Source organism: Pteropus alecto, unplaced genomic scaffold, assembly GCF_000325575.1.
Source record: "Pteropus alecto unplaced genomic scaffold, ASM32557v1 scaffold78, whole genome shotgun sequence".
Lineage (NCBI taxonomy): Eukaryota > Metazoa > Chordata > Mammalia > Chiroptera > Pteropodidae > Pteropus > Pteropus alecto.
The window spans coordinates 12,546,108-12,565,347 of NW_006443124.1; the positions used below are offsets into that span (position 1 = coordinate 12,546,108).

At 33.2% G+C, this 19,240-nt stretch overlaps 2 pseudogenes; one reads left to right on the forward strand and one right to left on the reverse strand.

The window, feature by feature from the left end:
- Positions 1-9,860, forward strand: part of LOC102895447 — a 26,284-nt pseudogene extending 16,424 nt beyond the window's left edge.
- Positions 9,861-18,390: 8,530 nt separating this feature from the next.
- Positions 18,391-18,509, reverse strand: LOC112471991 (annotated as a pseudogene).
- Between the last annotated feature and the right edge of the window lie 731 nt (positions 18,510-19,240).

Consider the following 19,240-nt stretch of genomic DNA (forward strand, 5'->3'; position numbering starts at 1 on the left):
ACTATTGGTTCCCAGAGGGTAGGGGATGGGGGAAGAGGGGAGAGGTAGACAGAGTAAAGGGGGTCAAATATAGGGAGTAGGGGGAGGGTGAAGTGAGTAAAGAGGATCAAACATGTGGTAGCTGAAGGAAACTGGACTTTGGGTGGTAAACACACAATAGAATATATAGATGTCAAATTATAATGTACACCTGAAAATTATATAATTGTATTAATTAATGTTATCCCAATAAACTTAATAAAAATAAAATAAAATAAAATAAAAAACATTGAACTTCTAGTGGAGTCTTTAAAATTTGCCTGTACTTCCTGTCTCTTTCTCTCACTCAATTCCCTCAGGGAAACTGATGTTGACTTAAACACAAATAGTACAGGGGAAAAGAAAAGATCAGGTACAAACCAAGAGTACTTTCTCTCTTACATTATAATACGTACACTTTTCCCCTTGTTCACTTCTATTATAATATTATTTGTAATGTCCTACTACCAACGGACATTTATAGCCAATGATTTAGGCACAAGGGCATATAAATTATGAACTAAATAAATCTCCAGAGGCATCTTTAACAGAAAAATCCCTGAAAATACTTTAATGCAACTGGGAATTATATCTGTATATTAACCAAGCTTCAGTAACGTATTTTAAAAATTGCTTTGGAACTAAGAACTAAAACAGAAGATATACTGACATGGTCATTTAATAAGATGAGGTAACGATAAGTGAATGTGTTAACAAACTGATAGATTTGCTGTACTATGTTTATAATGTCTCAATAAATACGTGATTTTTAATATGTATTGCTTTTATTACAACTCCATCTACCAGAGATTTTATATTAATTTATTCATCCAGATTCAATGTTGGCACCCTTCAAAATCATTTTGTTCTAACTCCTGGAGTGCTGGAAGGAAACTATTAGTCTCTCCACCCCATGCTTTTCTTTCTTCCTCAAGGAAAGAGAAATGACTGATAAGATTGATGTAATTGGTGACTACCAACTGGACTGCGGTATAGAAAAAACCTGAATGAAATTTTTATAAATTTAAATACAAAAATAATTACTAAGCTTATAAATTGTTTATTACATGAGAATTGATTTGGTTAGGGCAGCACTTTTTAAACTTGAATGTAAATATAAATCACCTCAAGATCTTGCTAAAATTCAGGTTCCAATTCAGTAGATCTAATTGTAATAGATCTAAAATTTTTCATTCCTAACAGCTGTTCATGTGATACTGATTATGTCAATCCAGGGACAATACTTTTATTAGCTAGAGAGTAGGATATCTGGAAACAGGATATTATCATACATGAATAAAGAACTATTTTCAGGATACGATTTAACTTCAAAGAACTATTTTCAGGATACGATTTAACAGAGCAAACTGGAAGATTACCAGGTGACAAAAGTAGGAAGGGAGATGATTCAGCGGAGGCTGAATAGATCCACAATTTATTAAATTATTTTCCCGAAAGGAAATTGGATTCAAGAAGCCTTTGAGAGTCAATTTCTTAAAACTTTAAATAGGAAGTCAATTATATGAGCTATTGGAAAATTCTTTCTAGACAGTTAAAATATAGCTATGTGAAGCTGCAATACACAATTTGACAAAGTTGAAAAAGGAAGGCCAAGAAGATCAATAAGAACACATGAGGCTTATACAGTGTGTTTCATGGTAGCAGTCACTTTAGGTAGGAAGCATAACCAAGACATTTATGGAGTCAGGAATCTGAGTAAAGATCTAAGATATAGTATATAAAGTAAAAGGAAGTCAAGTGTGGCCACACTAAGCACAAAAGAAGTCTGGTTTAAATGCTAGCTGATGGAAGTCTAAATGTGTGGGTGTCATTTCCCAGGAAGTTAATGATAGGAAGATTTTTTTTTAAACAATGGATAAATTCTTCTATGAGAATACATACAAGACTCTACTGCAGCAGTCCCCAACTTTTTTGGCACCAGGGACCAGTACTCCTATGAAAATCTAATGCCTGATGATCTGAGGTGGAGCTGAAGCGGTGTTGCTAGCGCTGGGGAGTGACTGCAAATATAGATGAAGCTTCACTAGCTCGCAGTGGCTCACCTTCTGCTGTGTGGCCCGGTTCCTAACAGGCCATGGAATAGCACTTTTCCACGGCCCAGGGATTGGGGACCTCTGCTCTACTGGACTGAATTTGGAGGAGTACGTTAATTAATCAAGTATTCTGGATTTAAAGCAGAGAGAAAGACTACCGCTATGCCTGACATGTGAACAAACATTCAGATCTATGGGGTCTGTGGTGGGCTTAATGATGGCCCTAAAGACACCAAGTCCTAGTTGCGGGAACCTATGAATGTTACCTTATTTGGAAAAAAGGTCTTTGAAGATGTGATTAAGTTAAGGATCTTTAGATGGGGAGATTATCCTGGATTTCCTGGGTGGGCCCTTCGTGCAGTCACATGTAACCTTATGAGAGAGGCAAAGGGAGATTTGACACAGACACCATAGAGATGGCAAAGCTAAGAAAGGGGCAGAGGTTTGGGGTGATGCTGCTGTAAACCAAGGAATGCTGGCAGTCACCAGAAACTAGAATAGGCAAGAGATGAATTTTTCTGCAGAACCTTAGGGGATAATGTGGCCCTCGTGACACCCTGATTTCAGTACAATAAAACTGATTTCAGACTTCTGGCCTCCAGAACTGTGAGAGAAGAAATTTCTTTTATATCATAACATGAAGTTTGCGGCAATTTGTCACAGCAGCCATAGGAAATTAATAAGGAATCCAAAGAGAATATGAAAGCAGTGTTCAAGGTAGTGAACCAGACATAATGAGCTTGATGGGGGAATATGGATCTTGAGGAAATAAAGATCATCACAGATATGAAATGAAAGGGCTAATGTGAAAATAGAACTAACTTATTTTCATAGTATATTGTCAAAATTATAATGTTCATGGATTTTTTCCCCCAGTAGAGCTACCTGCTTTAATGGAGAGGTGCCAATCTCAGGAAACTACAGAAACTTTGGAAGCTGTTTAAAGTCAAATTTGGGACAGAAGCATTGGATAAAGCAGTAGACAAAGCCAATCGATTCAATCCAAGAATAGTGAGCCCAGAACTAGCAGGCGCAGCTGTCTTGGCTGCGGCGTTTTACTAGGACTGGATCCATGGGGCTTTATTCCAGGGAGTGACTACATTAATGGGTGGGTTATTTCTGTGAATGACTGGGACTTAATTCCAGGAGGTAGAAAGTTTTGGTTTACAAGAAGTTAGTCATTTTCACTAACATTTCACCTTGGGATATATATGGTCTTCCATGAACTGGCATAAGTCTGCTTTGCTTCCAGGCTAGCCACATATCCACAGTCTTTTTGTAGAGTGCTTATTTGTTTGCTTCTTCTTGGCTGACCAATCTCAGTGTCTACTGCAGAGGTAATTACCATGTTTCATTTACTCACTATCTACTCACACTGAAACTGATTCTTGCAAAGTTATGATGTGTGTATGTGGGAGTGTTAAAACCTGATTTGCCTACCTTGTTATAAAAGGCACCATGTACTGAGCACATCAGATATTCTATTAATTGGATGAAATCACTGCCTCAGATACTTAAATTGTGCCCTCATTTCTTGGTCAATTCTGCACACTGATTTTTATCTGCAGAGACGTGTGCTTTTTCTCAATGTTATTTCTCCTTCATTCCTTTTGGCAAAAGTATTTCATAGATTATGGTTTGGAAGTGTGGCTGGCTCCTATTTTCATAGGCAATGGGGTTTTTGTCTGTTTTCACTTTATCTTTTGCATTCAGTAATTCTCAAACAAAAGCATGAGGAATTTACTTTCCCATCTTTAACAACAGTCCAAATGTGGTCATTTGCCTAGTAAGTAAGAGTTCCTGCAGTAGAGATTGAAATGTGTGTATTCTGTTCCCATGGTTACAAGCCATGATGTCATAGAAAGGGTGGTCGTATCTCCACGGGCCTAAAAATTAAAGGGCTTAAATATTGATTTCCTGGCTGCTAATGAAGATGATATCACTTGATTTACATGAGAGATAATAGCATTACTGCCACAGATTCAACAGAATCATATTCTCTGGCTTCTTATCATAAACTATTCTTTTTATTATAAACTGGAATGAAGATATTCTGTGGTCGTTTGGGAAGTTAGCACAAGCTGTAATTTTGAAATCTCAATCTAATAGATATGTAGTATTGGCATTTGGGAGACACGCAAATTATGAAAGCTGTATTTCTACCTGTTCACTCATAGGTCTAGTTCCAACTCATTATAAGGCAATTCATAGCTCTTGGTTCGACAAACCTAGTGCCCTGTTCTGAAATCTCCATTTTTATGACCATTAATAAATGTCTTTAAAAGAAATATATTAAAGGGCAAATCTCAGAGATAAAAATCTCCACAATTTACTGCCCCTGACACAGACACTCCATTTATTTCTTTCATTGGACTGGTGCAGTTAAACAATGTGCTGTTGTCTATCGCCTCCTATGGTTCTCATTGTTTGCATGTTAAACAAGACGGAATCCCATAAACAATTAAGTTCAATATTCCATGTTTTTCTTCAGAAGAGAAGAAAAATAATAATCTTATATTAAAAAACAACAACAACCCTGTTAAACATATGAGACCTATAAGTCCCATGAAGGTAGGGACTTTTCCTTACCTAGAACCTAAAACATCACCAGGATGATTGCAGAATTTCAGAAACTCATTAAGTATCTTTGATTGAAAGAATGAATGAGAATATAACAATACTTGATATCTATATAGAATTTTATGGTTTACAATGTATATTTAATAAATCATGTTAATTTGTACATTTGAACTATGGAACAAACTTTGATTCAGCCACTGCTATCTCCAGGTCACAAACGAGAAAATACCATTTAAGTAACAGCACTAACTGGGCATAAGCCCACATAATCTAGCACTTGGCACACAGCTTGAACACAAGAACATGTTTTCTTAAAAGTGCTCCCTAGACCCAAGGTAGAGGATCACATAAAAGTAATGACAAACATGATGCTATTTGTCTATTGCATATGACAGGTAGACAGTAAGTGAAATGTACCACATTACCAAGCATAGCATCGATAACTGCTATTCTAAAATCAAATAATAGCTGCTATCGCTGGCCCCTAGGAAGGGGCATTGTTTCTTTCTAGAGAAAATGAGCTTTTGTCTGAGAAAATACCTGAACATGCAGATACAAGATCATGCTTTGAAAAGAGACAGCAAAACAAAGTGATAATCTCACTGTTCTAAATTAAGAAAGACTAGAAATAAAGGAGTTTTAAAAGTAAAGGAAAAACAAAAGGGAGAGAATTCTAACATGACTGTGGAACAGAGACTGTTCTATGTGGCTATAAAATGCTATTAGTAAGATGTTACTAGTGGCAGGCTTAGCCAAAAGACTTCATGTGCAGCAACACAACCCCCTTTCCATTGTACCACATCTTTGTTAAAACCTACTACACAGAAATGGCTAGTGTGCTTGGTGTTCTGCAGAGGGCTGAGAAGACTATGTTCTATGCTCTAGGGCCTGTGGAACAAAAGAAGAAAGCTATACAATGTGAGATACAAGTAAATAGATTAATAAATCAAGTGCAACAGGAAATTAGTGCAAGAAAAGTTCATACTATAATCCGCTTGGAATTCACAGATATGAGCAGTAAATTTTACTTCCCATAAAATGTGGAATAGAGGACTTACTAACATGAAAATACATGAATATATAAAACTGGTAAAGGTAAACATAGTCAATTTCAGAATACCTTAATAGCTAATAACATAATGTGACAGTGCATTAATCATTTAACTTTAGTATAAAGGTTAAAGTATTACAAATAACTATAGCTGTCATAATTTGTTAATAGATATACAATGTAAAAAGATGTTAACTGTGACATCAAAAACATAAAATAAAGAAGAAAAAAGGGGGAAAATGGTAGTTTTTGTATGAGATCAGAGTTAAGTTGCTATCAACTTAAAATATAGCTATATTTTATAGATATAAGATGTTTTATATAAACCTCATACTAACTACAAAGCAAAAAACCTACAGTAGATACACAAAAAATAAAAAGAAGGAAATCAAAACATATCACCATGGAAAATCATCAGCTCACAAAGGAAGACAGCAAGAAAGCAAGAAAGGAACAAAGAAATGAAAAGCTACCCAAAAAACAATTAACAAAATAGCATTAGTAAATCCTTACCTATCAATACTTTAAATGTAAATGGATTAAATTCTCCAATCAAAAGACACAGAAAGGCTGAATAGATTATTAAAAAAAGATCAATTATATGTTGCCTGCAAGAGATTCAATTTATCTTTAAGGTCACAAATAGGCTCAAAGTGAAAGAATGGAAAAAGACATTTCATGCAAATGCAAACCAAAAGATAGCAGGAGTAGCTATACTTATACCAGAACAATAGACTTTCAGTAAAAAACTAACAAGAGGCAAAGCGTATTACTATATGATAAAGGGATCATTCATCAAAAGGATGTAACCATTATAAATATTTACATACCCAACATTAGAGAACCTAGATATATTAAGCAAACTTCAATACCCCACTTTCAACCATGGGTAGATCATCCAGGCAGAAAATCAATAAGAAAACATTGGACTTGAAATATACTTTAGACCAAATGGACCTAACAGATCTATACAGAATATTTCAACAGCAGCAGAATACACATTCTTCTCAAACACACATGGAACAGTCTCAAGAATAGATATGTTAGTCACAAAACAAATCTTAGCAAATTTAGAAAGAATGAAATCATACCAAGTACCTGTTCTGACCACAATGGTATGAAACTAGAAATCAATAAGTGAAGGAACACTGGAAAAATTCAGAAATATGTGAGAATTCAATAGCACATTTTTCAACAACCAAAGAAGATATAAAAAATATTGAAATAAACATAAATGGAAATACAACATACCAAAACTTAAGGAATTTTATAGTGATAAACTTCCTTCATTTAAAAAAAACAATGCCAATAAACGATCTGACTTTTTACCTCAAGGAACTAAACAAAAACAAAAACAAAAACAAAACAAGAACGAACTAAGCCCAAAGTTAGCAGAAGGAAGGAAACGGCAAAGGTCAGAGCAGAAATAAATGAAATGGACACCAGAAAAATAATAGAAAAGGCCAACAAAACTAAGAGCTAATTTTGTTGAAAAGATAAAGTTAATGAACCTTTAGCTCGATTAACAATTTAAAAATATTCAAATGAATAAAATCAGGAATGAAAGAGGAAACACTACAACTAATATCACAGAAATATAAAGATCATAGGGACTACTATGAATAGTTAAAATACTAACAAACTAGATAACTTAGAAGAAATGGATAAATTCCAATAAACATACAACCTACCAAGCCTGATTCATGAAGAAATAGAAAATCTGAACACACCAATAAAGAGTAAAGATATTATTAAATCAGTAAACAAAAACTTCCCAACAAATAAAAGCACAGGACCAGATGGTTTCCCTGGTGAATTATACTAAACACTGTGTTAGAGATACTACTGAGTGTAATAGGACAAGAAAAAGAAATAAAATATAACTAGATTATAAAGAAAGAATTAAAAAACTGCCTTTACTCATAGATGACATAAGCTATTTAGGGAAACATATTAAAAGAGATGTACATGACACTGTAATTCTAAAACATTGCTTAGAGAAATAAAAGAAAACCTAAATAGAGATATGTTGTGTTCATGAGTCAGATGATTTAATATTTTAAGTTATAAATTTTCCCTTAATTGATAGATCCAATTCAATTCTAATTTTAAAATGTCAAAGTTATTTTTATAGAACTTAAGAAGCTGATTTTAAAACTTATGTGAAAATGAAAATACAATATTAAAACATCAAAAAAAGTCTTTAAAACTTTCAAAAAGATGACACTATCTGATTTCAATATTTATTATAACATTGAAGTTATGAAGATAGTGCTGTTTTAGTATAAATAAATAGATTAACAGAACAGAGGTTCCAGAAATTGATCTACATATGTTTGGACAACTGATTTTTGACAAAGGTGAAGATAATTTAGTGGACAAATTATAGTCTTTTCAACAAATAGTGCTGAGACATTTAGATATCCATATGTAAAAACATGAACTTCAATCTATACCTTGCAATATTTACAAAAATTAACTAAAAATGCATGCTAAACCTAAATGTAAAACCTATAACTATAAATTTCTAGAAAACAATGTGAAAGGAAATATTTGGGTCAAAATTACTTAGACACAAAACCAAACACACAGTCCTTTAAAAAATACGTAGTTAATTAACTTTCGTAAAATTTAAAAAGTTTTGCTCTACAAAATATCCTGTCAAGTACATACACAAACACACACATGCAGAAACTGGGAAATATTTACAAATCATATATCTGATAAAGTACTTGTACCTAGATTGTATAAAGAATTCTCAAAACTCAATATTAAGATAGCAAGCAATCCAATGGAAAGAATGGGCAATGGATTTTATCAGACATTTCATCAAAAGAGATACAGGCACCTGCAAAGATGTTCAACATCATTCATTATAAAGAAAATACTAATTTAAACCACAAGGAGATATCACTACTATTTGAAAGGCTAAAATTAAAAACTGATCATACAGAGTATTAGCAAGAATGTGTCTCATTCACTGCTGGCTGGAATGTGAAATGGTAAAAGCTTTGAAAAACAGTTTAGCAGTTTCTAAAAAAATAGAAACTTTATGATTCAGCCATTCTACACCTAAATATCTACCCAAGAGAAATAATATATGTCTGTGCAAAGACTTGTCCATGAATGGTCACAGCAATGAAACCCTACTCACCAAGACAAAGGAACTAACAATTGATATGCACAATATCATGTGTGAATCTCAAAAGTATACTGACTGACAGAAACCAGATACAAAAGATTACATATTGTATGACTCTAGTTTTACACAGTTCAAAAATTTCAAACTAATCTATAGTGGCTGAAAGCACTTCAGTAGCTTCATGAAAAACACTTTGGTGATGGATACGTTCATTATCTTAGGGGTTTACAAAGCTTCATGAAAAACACTTTTTGGTGATGGATATGTTCATTATCTTGATCCTCGTCAAAGTTTCATGGATATAGGTAGGATCACAATCCTCAGAGCCTGGCTGGTCACAAGTCAGAACTAAGACGGCACTCAGAGCATCTTCCCATCAAACCCGTGCCACTGCCTTAGGCTGTCATCTCCTGATAAAAGTCATGTTACGGTGTTGAATATGGAGAAACACCTATTTAACTTGAACTTTGCAGCAAAAAAAACATAGGAATACCAAGAAATGCGATAAAGAAAAAAAGGCCAAGATTAAAGTCTTTTCAGAAAGGCAATACAGAAGTGGCAAGAATACATGTGGTAATGCAATCTGCCAGAAGACCCAAGCAATTACTCTCTTGAGAATGAGTGCTCGAGTTGACACTGTGGCAGCCAGAGTGCAAACTGCAGTAACAATGGGCAAGGGAACCAAGTCCATGGCAGGTGTTCTTAAGTCTATGGATACTGCACTGAGGAGTATGAGCTCTGAAAAGACTTCTGCCCTGATGACAGATTTGAACCCCAATTTGAAACACCGGATGTTCAAATACAACAAATGGAAGACACAACGCGTAGGACTACAACCTTAACGCTACCACAAAACCAAGTGGACATGGTGCTTCAAGAAATGGCAGATGAAGCTGGCCTTGATCTCAGTATGGAGCTACCACAGGGTCAGATAGGATCTGTTGGCACAGGTGTTGTTTTCACGGAACAGGATGAACTATCACAGAGACTTGCTCATCTACATGATCAAGTATAATTTAAAAAACTGATGCTTTTATTTACTCACCAGCTTCTGAAATATTTTGTGTGTGTGTGTGTGTGTGTATATACATATATATATAAGTTGCCCTCCAATTACACTAAGAACACCATATATTACAGAATGCTTAAACACTATGTATAATGCTTTCTTTTGCCATGCTGTACCTTTCAGCACTTTAAGAAATTCCAGAGAGTTTCTATCTTGACAGATTTCACAGTTTTGTATATTATGTTGAAAAGTATGAGGGACATTTTTATTTGCAGATGTCTTAGCTTGCTGTATATGAAATATCTACCTCAAAAATTACAACAAAAATCTAGCACCAAAGTACTACAGAAATAAAGTACTTTATATGAAAAACAAAAGTTTCATGGGTGCATACATGCATTAAACTCATCATAAACCTATATTCTGTGAATATTTGCAGTTATAGCATGCCATCACACCTCAATAAAGCTATTTACAAAAGACAATACATATGACAAAAAACATGTATCTAAAACATAAAGAACTCCTATATATCAGTAATAAAAGAATAGATAATCCAATAAAAATGGATGAGACCTGAAAAGTCATTTTACATGGTCAATAAGTATATTTAAAGTTGTTCATCACCAATTTTTAGGGAAATAAAAATTAAAAACCACAGTGACATATTAACTTCAAACCCATTTAAATGGCTAAAATTTAAAAGATGGACAAAATGAAATGGTAGTAAGAATGTATCTCAACATTCCTGGTGGGAGTATAAAATGAAAAAAACTATTTTGGAAAACTATTTGGCAATTTCTTATAAATTTAAACCTACATTCCTCTCATGGCCTAGAAATTTCTCTCTTACATATTTACCTAAGGGAAATAAAAACACATGTAATTACAAAAACTTTTGGAATATTGTTTCTAGCAACTTTATTCATATTAGCATCAAATTAGAAACAATCCATATGTCCTTCAACAGGATTTCTGATAAACAATTCATGGTATTTTTATCCATGAAATAGTACCAAGTAATACAAGGGAGCAAGCCACCGATGCATGCAACAATAGAGATAAGTCTCCAGAACACTGTGTTGAGAGAAAGAAATCAAGCACAAAATGATATACAGAGGTAATACGCATAATTCCACCTGCAAGAAGTTCAAAAACAGGCAAAATTAACTAATGGTGATAAAAATCAAAGCAATTGTTGCTGTGGCGTCAAGCACAGTCTAGACAAGGGGACAAAAGAATTTCTGGTGGGATGGCAATGTTCTGTATCTTCACTGGGATGGTGATTGCATGAGGTTGTATGTTTGTTAAGCTAATCAAATCGAACACAAAAATCTGTGTATTTCACTGTATATATGTATTTATTTTACCTCAATTAAAAAATATATGCAGATTAAAGAAAACTAACCTTTTTATCATGGCTTGCAAAGCCCTTACCTAATGCTGCCCAGCCCATCCCTCTGACCATCTCCTACCACTATATTTCTTGGTCAGATTACATTGCTTGAGTTCGAATGTTTCCTTTGAAATGTGAAATAAATTACAGGAATGAATCTAAAAGTCAGAATTCCGTTTAGTAGATAGTTTTATGCCCTTCAGTGTTTAACACTAGTCCTACCTGGCAAGTTCTCTGGAGGAAAGCATTGAGTCAAGGTCTAGAGATGCTATGGCTTCATTAATTGCCATGTTTGTCATCTTTCTGGTGAACCTATGCATAGAGCTGCCAGGCCACCTAGAGGACTCCCCTCTCTAGCATCTAACATTACAGACTAGTTCTTGCTTATTAGCAAGAAGGAAAGAAATATCTCCTTTCAAATAATTGACACTGTTATTCAGGGTGCTGTAGATTAATCAGAAATGGTTAATCAGAGCTTTTGAAAACCACTTGGAACAATTTTGCAAAAGAGAGGATTATGGAAAGGCCTAACACTTTGCAATTCATTAGAAAAGTTGGCTAATCCTTTTAGTTAAGAAAGGAAGAGCTAAACCAAACATTTATTTTACATTCAATATTCCCTGCTTAATAAAGAAAAATTAAAGATTTTTAAATGATCTTTTCTGGAACATAAAGACCACTGCTGTGATGACAAACTTTCCATGCCCAGTTAAGACTTAATACAACATTTTAGTCTTTGTGACTTCATGAATGTAATAACTTTCTAAAGTTTTAGATATTACAAAAACTTCTCTTAATTGGGTATCATCACGTAATGAGAAAGTCTAGTTAAGCAAGCATTCTCAATAATAATAATAGCAGTAATAACTTCAATTTATTGTTTAATATGTGCCAAGCACCTAATTAAGTACTTTACATACATGTACTGATTTACTTATCACAACAGCTCAGTGAAGTGGTTACTATTAACTACTTTTTCTCAGCAATTAAGAAAAACTAAATTTTATAAATTCACATAGCTAGTAAAACAGGGAAGAGGACTTGAAACCAGGTCTGTCTAACTCTAAAGCTTACACTTTTAATCTTCATGTAAAATTTCTTCCTCATTCATTCATTCGTTTTGTTATTTCAGCAAACTGTCTTGACTGGCTACTATATGCTGGAGGTACAGTACTTGGTGCTTGATACAAAGATAAAGAAGATGTTATTAAGAAGCACACATTAGGGCAAGAGTAAGATATGTAAAAAAATTACAGAAACCCTTTCTTATTATGAATAAGATTATAATTTACTTCCAGTTAACAATATTGTTTGGTAAAGAAAACCAGAAAGGTTTAAGGAAAAAAATGTTAATTTATACAAAAGTTAGACTGTAATATCAGTGTACATGTTAATAACCTAATAAGGTAAAAATTATGAGTGGTAAAATTATACTCAGTTTATCTTGGGAAAGTGTTATCCTGGATAATGAGACACCATTGCTCAGTAAATACAATGTTTCCTCCAGGGGCTGGTTCTCCACTTGAGTCCCAGAAGAGGCATATATGCTTTGAGTTAAGATGCCATGTCACAAGGAAGTTACTTATTTTTATACACTAGAACCACATTCAGATAGGCTGGATTCTCACACCATTAGGTCCTTGGGAACTAATACCCATGAGGGATCACGAGTTTTATATCTCCAATGTCTTATTCACTCTCAGTGGCTAAAATGGCAGGCAATTTAAAGTATTTCTCTTCTTTTTTTTAAATAATTTTTTATTGCCTATACCCATTTTCCTATCTACCCCACACTAAACAAACATCATTCTGAATTCCATATTTATCATTCCTCTTTACACTTTCTTTTTGTATCTATAAATTCTCTGAACATGTTTATTTTTAACTGTATTAAAGTATATTAGACTACATAATAATATTTGTGGAATTGCTTTTGTTTTACTTAATATTTTTCTTAAACTCTGAACTTTCATTTTATACAATACATTCATATTATACAATATTCTATTGTGCGATGTACCACAACTTATTCACTGACATTTATTTTCACTATTGTCAACAGTGCTGCTATGAATATCCTTGTACATGTCTTTTATTGTACATATGGGGTGGGGGATTTTTGGTTTTATATTTAGGAGTGAAATTTCTGTGCCATAAGGCATAGAATGTTCAAGTTTAGAAAAAAATGCCAAACTTTTTCAAAGTGGATGCATCAATTAGCACTTCCTTCAGCAAGATGTAAGAGATATTCTGGTTATATATGCATTTTAATAGTTGGTATTGTCCAATTTCTTCATTTTTTTTCGAACAAGTGTAAATGGTCTCTCATAGTAATTTTGATTTGTATTCTCATAATCATTAATATTTTTGAGCATTTCTTTATATGCTTATTGCCATACATAGTCCTTTTTTGAAATTGCCATTCAAAACATCCAACCTTTTTAATTTAATGTTTATTTTGCTCTTCTTATTGATTTGTAGGAGAATTTTATGCATTTTCCACACTAATCCCCTGTTAATTGTGCATAATACAGATATCTTCTCCCAGTTTGGTCTAGTTTTTTGATTAACTCATGTTCTTAGTTTTAGTATAGTCAAAATTATCAGTTTTCTTTTTGTACAATCAATGTTTTTTGCATTAGTGTAAGAAACTTTTCTTACCCCAAAGTCTTTAAGATACTTATCTATGTTTTCTACTAAGAAGGTTTAAGTCCTAATCCCTATGGAATCAATTTTTATATACTATGAGGTAAAGATCTAATTTTGTCTCTTTCATTTGGAGAACTATGTTTCTCAGTCTCCATTTACTAATAATTCTACCTTTACACAGAGATCTAGCATGCTATCTTTGTCATATAACAATGTTCTAAACATATTTTCAGCATTTTTATTCACTGTTTAGAACATAATGTCTGTTCCTGCTCCAATACCATGCTATCTCAATTATTATGGCTTCAAACTATCTAGTAGGACAAGTCATCAATCCTGCATTTATTCTAATGAACCCTGGCTATTTATTGGCATTTTATTATGTCGTATAAATTTTATAATAATCATAATGACTCTATTACATTAAATCCGTAGATCCCCTTAGGGAAAACTGATAGTTTTTACAATACTAAGTTTTCCTTATAAACATAGTATATCTCTGAAGTTCTTTCAGTTATTTTTAACAGCTCTAAAAGTCATATATTTTACCTGTAGAAATTTTATACATCTTATGATAGATATATTCTTATATTCTTATAAATTGTATTTACACTGTTGTCTTCTCTTTATTTTTGTTTTATAGGTGTTTGCTTCTGGTGTATATAAATGTTAATTTTTAATGTTCTGTCTTTAGCTAGACTTATGGATTCTTTTGCATTTTCTACGTTAAAACAAATTATCTCCAAATAATTTTTTGCTTTGCTACCCTATGCCTCTAATTATCTTTTTTGTTTCTTCAAATACTACATAAGACCTCTAATGAAACAGAATAAATTTGGTGGTAGTAGACATACTTGACTTGTTTATTATTTTTAAGAGATTGCTTCTATTGTTACCCTATTTAAAGCAATGTTTATTCTAGATTTTTATGAAAAATTCTATTAGGCTTTGGAAATACCTATCTATTTCTAATTTACTAAGCATTAACTTTTTTGTATTTTTGTATTATAGTTGCATATTGAAAGCAAATGCCTTTTCCCCATCTACCATGCTCTGGGTACGTTGTTGATTAGTACCCAGTTTGGCCCTCTGAGAAAAGTTCTCCAGGGCTTTTGGCTCTGTCCTCTGTAATCTTGGTTCCTTCCTCTGAGTCATTCTTCTATGAGAAATGAACTGTATTTGCACCTGAGTAGCTCTCTCTGCTTACTTTCTCCCCATAGAAGAAGTCTAGGGGCATAGAAACCTCTTTCCATCTAGAATAATCTCTATCCTTCAGTCCAAGATGACACAAATCCTTTAAAAGTACTGAGTTTAGATTATAATCCACTCCACCAGACAAAAGCCACACCAATACCTATCTGCAACCCAAGTTCACTACTACGTTGGACTGAAAAGATAAGAAGCTGTGAGACGAGGCCCTTAAATTTCTCTGAAGTGCTTTGGTCTAGCAGAGTAGCTATAGGGGCCACCTCAAATTTCTCAAGGTCTGACCAAAGAGTACTACAGTTGCACCAATGACTTGATCTGATTGCCAACATATTTTGGAATAAAAGCTCTTTACCTGATGGACCTAACCAAATTTCAGTAGTTAAATAGGTGAAAAAGAAAGAAAGCTGATTCTCAGGGAAAATAACACATACGTATTTGAATATATCAATGATATGGTATAAAAGAAAATAAAATGAACAATCCATTTTCATTTCATTTTTAAAAAAGGCAATTATGACACATCCCTCAAAGACTAGTTAAGTTTTCCTTTTAATTTTCAAATGTAAAAACATTTGGATGGGAAGATAAAGAACCTGATTTTTTACCTCCTAAATTATAAATTATTTATAAGGGTCCAGGTCACTGTCTTCATTCTTTCTTTCTGTCAGCTTTTGAAAAGATCAGTTTCAGAGCCTCTACCTTATGATCAGCTTTTTATGGAGAGAGCGTATGCTGTTCCTATTGTACTTCTTCCTGACAAAGTACCTCTAGACTAACTAAAGAAGGGGACAGGATTTCATGGAAAAAAATGTGGTCATTAATTGCTCAACTGGATTAATTAAGGTGGGTCATTCTACTTAATTCTATTTAATTCTCATAATAATCACTGATACATTTAAAAATTCAATTGATGGCTTTTAAAATTAAAAGAAAAATCAATATCCATTTAAAGTCATAGAAAGTGAGAATGTTTTTGGATATCTAAGGAAGAGACTCACAAATCTATTTAAATGGAAATATCAGCCATAGAAATTTAAAGTAAATCAAAAGCTAACCAGCCATGGCTGTTTTATTATCTCCAAGTGAAAGGCAATCTCTGGAAATTGTGCACTTATGATTAATATAATTTACATGGCTTGTGTTTATTTCCCTGCCAAATATCTGCAGAAAAATGAGTAACTACCAAATCTTCCTTTCACAGATAATAAGAGACAAAAGTTACAAAACTTTTATCAAAAGAAATTCATTTTTTAACTTATATTTATATGGCACCTACTATGTGCCACACTAGGCACTGAAAATACCAGGATCCTACATGAATGTAAGGTTTCTCTATAAAAGAATAAATGACAATGAAGACTTAGTAATTCAAAGTATATGCTTTCAATGTAATTTATGATTGTGCAACTTATTTTAGAAGTGTACCAATTTTATACTATTCTGACTTTTAATGGTTTAAATCGAATGAAGTATTAAAAATTGTTCTAAATGTGGAATAACAGTGAATTATATATCTACAAGGCATAACTTTTTTTACCATTTGTGCAACTTATTTTAGAAGTGTACCAATTTTATACTATTCTGACTTTTAATGGTTTAAATCGAATGAAGTATTAAAAATTGTTCTAAATGTGGAATAACAGTGAATTATATATCTACAAGGCATAACTTTTTTACCATTTATTAGGGATTCAAATTTGTGATCTTTAATGCTATATCAAGATGCTTCTATCTTTCAGGTTATAAGGGGTTTATTTATTTATTTATAATGAAGCCCAAAGACTCAAATCAAACTATGAATTAATTGTTGTTGGCTGTATTTTTAATAGGCATTAGTTAGCAGTTTTGTTTTGGAATTCCTCTATACCAGAGGTCAACAAACTTTGTCTGCAGAGGGCCAGATAGTAAAAATTTAGGCGTGGCCAGCCTCTGTCACAACTACTCAATTCTATAGCTGAAGTGGGAAAGCAGTCATAGACATAAATAAATGAGTCCGTGTTCTCATAAAACTTTATTTCTAAAACATGAGGTGGGCTGGATTTGGCCTGTGGGGCATAGTTTACTGATCTGTGCTATATACCACAGGTATTTTTCATTATTATTAATTGCAAAATCTCTTTCTCTTTTTGCCTTTATTTTATTCTATTTTAATCAAGGGCAATACACTGGCACTAGATAGTATCATGCAACTCTGAAATATAGGATTGGAGAAAGATGAAAAATAAAAGGATTTTTCCTGTGCTTAACTAGCAACAGAGTCTCCCCAAATTCTCCCAACATGTTGCTTTTTCCACTGTGCCATGATAATTTTGAAGTTAACTTTATTAATGTGCATCATTTCTTGTTATATTTATGGCCCTTTTCATTTCTCAGTAGGATCTCTATGTCCTTGATGCAATTTATGTGATCATTATTTCATTTCTCTTAAGAAGAATGATAAGTACTTTTTTTGGTATTATTCTCTACACTTGACTAAAATATCTGCATGCTTCATAATAAAAAAGATATCAGAATACAAGCTCAATCAGAAAAACATATAAACTCTTCTATAGAAAGGGAATATTAGGTATATTTCTTGACCCTTTACATAGTAAAACCTAACAGCTGATTGTAATAAGTGATGACTTATTCTCCTTTAATAATTATGTTATTTTCTTTAATAATTATAACATTTTCTTTTGGCTAAATGTTTTCAAATTATTTGGGGGGAAAAGAAGAAGAGGTGATCCAAAAGAAATACTGACTCCTAAGGACTTGTTTATTTTTTTCCATATTTGTTTGGTGTGACTAGTGAATCATGCTACGGCCATGCCACCCTGATGTCTGATCTTGAAAGCCAAGCAGGGTCGGGCCTGGTTAGTACTTGGATGGGAGACCACCTAGGAAAACCGAGTGCTGTAGGCGCGAAAAAAAAAAGAGAGAGAATCATGACTACTAGGTCTATGATAGTATATTTTTATAGTAGAACACTACTGATGAAAAATATTTCAGTATTCCTACCAAGATATCCTTCTAACTTTTACATTGAGAATTTTTAAATTAAAACAACAAATTAATACGATTATTCTGGAAGAGATATTCGTACAAAGCTCTCAACTTTTTGCCTCTTCCTATATGTCTTTTGACATTTGTTTTATTTTTAATTATATTCCCCGCCCCCAGGAAAACAACATCAACCAAGGTTGCATTTTTGAATCAAAGCTAAGTTTGTGTACGTGTATGTATAAATATTCTTATTTCTTAATTCCTAGTAGATGGGTTAACTTTTTTTTTTTTTTTAGATGCTTACAGCACCCGTTATTCCTAGGTGGTCTCCCATCCAAGTACTAACCAGGCCCAAACCTGCTTAGCTTCTGAGATCATATGGGATTGGGCACGTTCAGGGTGGCATGGCTATAGATGGGTTAACTTTTTAAAATATATAGATCCACCAATCAATAACATAAAGAATAACTTATCTGTTTATATTTTATTTAAATAAGATGAAGAATCAAGCATGATTTTACTTGGCTTTACTCATTCATTCCATCCAAACTATATTTTGCTAAGAAAATTTGTGATTGTATATATAGATAATACATTTTATCATTATTTGTTATCTTCATATTAAGTTTTATAAACACATATACAACAATTACTTAGATGGAGTTTTTATTTATTTATTTCTTCTTATTTATGCCTACAACACCTGGTCTTCCTAGGTGTTGTAGGCATAAACAACACCCATCCAAGTACTAACCAGAACTGACCCTGCTTGGCTTTCAAGATCAGAGATCAGGCTTTTTCAGGGTGCACTGGCCATAGACCATGGACCACAGCTCCACTGGGGTGCGAATCCAGGGCCTTCTGCGTGTAAAGCAGACATGCTAACCACTATACTATGGAACCACATCCACTAGGTGGAGTTTTATTAACTAGGTTTTGTTACTAGGTTTTCTGATTCTCGTACCAACACTTCCAATTTGCTGTTAGTTTTTGATTCCTGAAGGCCACATCTCTCCAAGAGGTAGTGCAACAGTTCATTTCTTCCTGTGGTTGAATTTTGCAGCCCTTTTGTGATTTGATTAGTGAAGTTTCCTTTGATAGCTTGTAGATAATTAAATTTTTAGAATTGTAGTGATGTTTTATATAT